Genomic DNA, 5165 nt, shown 5'->3' on the forward strand with positions numbered 1-5165 from the left:
ACCTGGATGTGTTTCAGGAATGCAAAAGGCCAAGGGCTGAGCCCCAGCCCCTGGCAAAGCAGATCCTGTCCCTCCCTCATTGCTCAGGGCTCTTCCCGGGGCACTGGGCTCTGGGGATGTGCAATGCCAAGGGCAGGACCATGGGGCAGCCCCTGCCAGGCTGCTGAGCAGGGACAAGGAGGCAATGAGGCCCCAGCACAGCAAGGCTCACTTGTCCCCTGCTGGCTTCAGGCCCAGGGCCATCAGCCATGGCCCAAGTGCTGCAGCAGTTGGCTCTGGCAGGGCCTTTCAGCTGCTGCCCATCCCTGTGCCCTCTGCAGCCCAGGCTGTCCTACGGTGTCCATGCCCTGTGCCTCTGTCCCTGCAGGCTGTCGTCATTCCCTGGCTGCCCCACCTCGCTGGCCCTTCCTTTGCTGACAGCTCTGCGTCCTTCCTGCCTCTGCCTGGCCACACAAAACCTTGGGATGCTCCAGAGTCATTCTTGGAGAGGTGTTGCACCCCAGCCCTGCCCTGGGTCAGAAATCCCTTTTATCTTCTTACCATTCTGGGCCTCCTCAGCTGCACGTGGCATTAATTTTCTTTCTCTGGATGTTCTTTACTATGTCAAAAAGACCCACCATCTCTGAAACCACCTTTCAATCCCTCCCATGGCACTTGTGTGCTGTCCTCAGTCTCCATTCCACTGAGCATGGAGTTCCTTTGTCCTTGTATAGGGGTCATGTGCTTGAGGCCTCCAAACCTCACCTTGGGAGATCTGTGGGCTCTCTCCACACTACTGAAAAATTAAAAGATTGTGCACATAGTCTAAGAAAATCACCAGAGGACAAGGCATTCATGCCTGTGTGTCCTGGCTACATTTCTCTTGTGCAATCCTTGGATAGATGTAGTTTTGAAAGTAGTATCCCAGCTTTGGCCATTGACACCTAGGTGAGGAGGGCAGTTCTTTTCCACTGGGTGGAAAACACTGAGCCTCAGTGTTATGTGCTAGATAAAGGACAGCCTTCAGGAGGCCAAAGCCAACCTGAGCAGCCTGTCCTGGCAGACATTGGCTGGGAGTCACTCTTGCATATAGGGAACTTTTTAGGTGATGTACCAATTTCAGCAATGGGCACCTGGAAAGAGGGATGGTTTTTTTTCCCTAGGAAGGCAAGCACATAGCCCCAGTGCTCCAGGGGCTGATGAGAGGCATCCCTCGACACACCAGGATCAGCCAGACCTGTATGGTGGCCCCAGGAAGGCCCAGCCAGCCAGATCTGTTCCATGGCCCCTTGGTTCTATGCGGCCCCTCAGTGCCACAATGTTCTCCTTGCTTCTGCAGAGTCACAATGGCCCTTTGGTTATACGAGGCCCTGAAGTGTCATTAAGGTGTTCATGGTTCCACGAGGTCCTCACAGTGTCACTACAGTACCTTGGATCCATTGGATCCCCAAAGTGTCACCGAGGTCTTCACAGGAAGGAAACAACCCATCCCCAGTGTTGCAGGGGCAGATGAGGGCAATCACCAAGCCCAGCCAGATTAGATGGCAGTGGCAGATTTTGTCTGGGAGCTATCTTTGGATACACAGCATACTGGAGGTGAAATATCAATTTCAGACATGGATACCTGGAGGAAAAGGAGGATTCTTTTCCATAGGAAGGAAAGCATGGAACACCATTGTTTCAGGGGCAGATGAAAGGCGGCCATCAGAGGCCATGGCCAGCCCAACCTCTCTGTTCTGGAAGCTTCTGTGTGAAAGAAACCCTTTCTATAGGAAAGGATATAGGGAATTTTGGAGGTGGAATCCCACATTCAGCCATTTCTGCATTGATAGAGAAGGTGGCTCTTTTCTGTAGGAAGGAAAGCACAGAGCTCAGGTGTTTCAAATAAAGAAGAGGAGACAGGTGTCTACTGGGAAGCCATGGGAGCCAGGCCTGTTAGTTCTGGCAGCTTTGTCATGGAGAAGTTCTTGAATATACATTATTTTTTTGGGCTGGGTCTCAGTTTTGACCATGGAGAATTTGATGAAAAGGATGGTTCTTTTCTTTAGGAAGGAAAGTTCTGAGTCCCCGTGCTTAAGAAGCAGGTAAGAGGCAGCCCCCAGGAGGCCAAGGGCAGCCAGATCTATCTCTCCTGGCAGCATTCACTTGGGAGCAATCCTGAGTTTTGGAGGTACAATCCCAGTTTTGGCCATGGGTACCTGGTCGAGATGAATGGATTTTTCTATAGGAAAACAAATACAAAGCCCAAGTGTTTTGGAAAAAAATGAGAGGTTAGGACCATAGGGCAAGCCAGCCAGATGTCTATCCTGGCACCTTTCATCTGGGACTATCCTTCAATAGAGGGATTTTTGCAGGTAGGAATCTAGGTTTTGGCCATGGCTGCCTGGCCAGGAAGGAGTTCTTTTCCTTAGGAAGGAAAGAACAGAGCTCCAGTGTTTCAAAGGCAGATGAGAGCCAGCCCTTAGAAAGCTACAGCCAGCCAGATCTGTCTCTCCTGGCAGATTTCATCTGGGAGCAATCTCTGAATATGAGGAAATTTGCAGGAGAAATCGGAATTTTGGCCATGGGCACCTTGATGAGAAGGGCGGTTCTTTTCCATAGGAAGGAAAGCACAGAGCCCCAGTGATTCAGCAGCAGATGAGCAGCAGCCCCGTCATGCCAAGGTCAGCCAGACCTGTCAAGTGGCCTCTTGGGGACCCAGCCAGCCCGACTTGTTCCATGTTCCCTTGGTTACATGGGACCCCACAGTCTCACAATGTTCTCCTTGGTTCTGAAGTGGCACAATGGCCCTGTGCTTCCATGACACTTTGCAATGTCACAATGGGTTCTTGGTTCCACAAAGCCCTGAAGTGTCACCATGGCCCCTCGGCTCCATGCGGTCCTGCTGTGTCACAACAGCTCCTCTGTGACACTCTGGGCCCCACGGTGTCACCATGGCCCCTTGGTTCCGTGAGGTTCCGCAGTGTCACCATGGTCGCTGTCAGAGGCTGGATGAGATCAATGTCCTAGACACCCTGGGATGCTCAGAGTGCCCTGTGTGGGACCCGGGTTGGCTCAGGCCTTGGTCTGTGGGGGGACAGAGCCCTGCCCAAAGCCATGGTGCTCCCCAGCTCTGATTGGCCAAGCTGTCTTTCAATCACACAGCAGGCAGGGCTCACCCAGCTCTGATTGGTGGAGCTGTCAATCACACACTACCAACCGGTGCCAACCCTGACACTGATTGGACAAGCAGCTGACAGTCTGTCCAAAGGGGTGGGCCCATGCTGGCCCAGGGGTTAAACCCAGAGTAGGAGGTCAGCCCCTGGCCTGGATCCTGCCTTCTGCTGGGGATTTTCTGTGAGTAGTGCTGGAACCAGAGTAGCTGGTGCCTATATGTGTGTCTTTCTATAGATCTTCTGTTGTTCTCTATTTGTCCTTCATCTAGTCCTATTTACCTGGAAAATTTTGAGGTAACTAAACATCTATAGGATTAAAGGTTTTTTAGGTTGAATTAAGTTAATGTTATGCTAAGAGTTTTATGTTGAATTGGATGTTGTATTAAACCCTTTGCCGAAGTTCCTTTGTGTCATTTTGGCCTCTTAGCTGAGCTGTTTAGGGCATGGTGCTTGTAACACTGGGCCATTTGTTTAACAGCTGGAATTGATGATCCTTGTGGGTCCCTTCCTACTAAGAATATTCTTTGCATCTGACCATGTTGAGAATATGTGGCTGGTGTTTCTCCTGTGCACCAAACTGGAGTAAAGGAACCTTTGGCCACCCCCAGCATTTCAGTGTTCTGGGGTGTTACAGCCCCGCAGACTCACAATGGCCTTTTGTTTCCATGAGGCCCTGCTGTGTCACAATGGCCCTTGGTTCCATGAGCATCTGCAGTGTCACACAGGTTGGTGCCATTTGTCCTTGCTGCCCCTCCCATCCCAGTTCCCCAGGAACAGCCCCGAGCCACCCGTGAGGTACAGGCCCTGCTGGGCCAGGCCTGGGCTCAGGCCTCGGCCTTTCTGCTGCCTCCAACCAGCCCAGGCCTTGCTCAGCATTGCAGTTCGTGCTCACAGCCTTTGGCTCCTGCAATCCTGCCCTCAAGGATCTGCTCTCACCAGTGCCTGGGGAGCCTTTGGCAGTCCCTGCCCTCAGTGGGGCCACTGATGCTCCAAGAGACTTGGAGTTTTGCTTCTGACTCCTTGGGCAGGTTCTTTAACTTTCTCTCAGTGCCTGGGAGTCCTGGACTCAGCCCCAAATCCACCGTGGGGATCATTAAAATACAGAAAGCCTTCAGCAGCTCTCTGTCTTCCTTCACTTGTATTCATGTCTCCAGGGCTTGTGCAGCTGCTTGGAGTCAGTTTGGAGTTCTGGTAAGGAGGAAGATTTCAATATGCCCCTCATGACTTTATTTTTATGGGAATGTTTTTCTTTTTTTCAGTTCAGAGAGATGGTGATAGAAGCATTCCCCAAGTGATCTTGATGCCAAATATCTCCGTATGAGGACTGGGCACCTTGAAGAAAGAGCCTCTTGTGGGCTGACCCTGTTTAGACAACCTGCTCCTCACACCCAACCTTCACCATGTTATGATATCTCCCACCTGGGACTGAGAATTCATAATATTAAAAAAACGTACTAAATTCATCTTTAAAAAAAACATGTTCATAATTTTAAAATTAGGGTTATATTTTTCTTATTTAAAATATTACTATTCTTTATTTCCAAACTCTAATTTTTAATTTTTATTTTAAATCTTCATATGTAATTAGCAACCAAAAATTTTTTGGTAATTCCTTCTAAGTTACATAGTTCCCTTCATTAATTAAATAAGATATATTGGTTATTGATTTCTCCCTCTTTAAGAGAATTCATAATATTTGTAGTTTTTTTGTCATTTTATTATCATATTTTTCTCAGGCAGGGTCAATGTGGGCATTTCCTGTCCAGGGAGACATTTCAGGGACATATTTGGGGTAGTTTTGGATCTGGGGAAAGAATTTAGAAGGAGGTTGAGAGACAGGAGGACACCTGGGGGCATCGAGTGAGGTCTAAGAGAGAACGTAGGGATCCTGAGGGAAGGTCTGGGCTTCAGAGTAGCACTTGGGTGTCCAGGGGACACTTGGAGGTCAGGGAGGGGAATCCGGGCGGGCACTTGGGGGGCTCTAACGGGCTCTCTGGGGTGCAGGGGGATGATGGGAGTTGTAGGCTCAGG

This window comes from Oenanthe melanoleuca, unplaced genomic scaffold, assembly GCF_029582105.1.
Source record: "Oenanthe melanoleuca isolate GR-GAL-2019-014 unplaced genomic scaffold, OMel1.0 S001, whole genome shotgun sequence".
Classification (NCBI taxonomy): Eukaryota; Metazoa; Chordata; class Aves; order Passeriformes; family Muscicapidae; genus Oenanthe; species Oenanthe melanoleuca.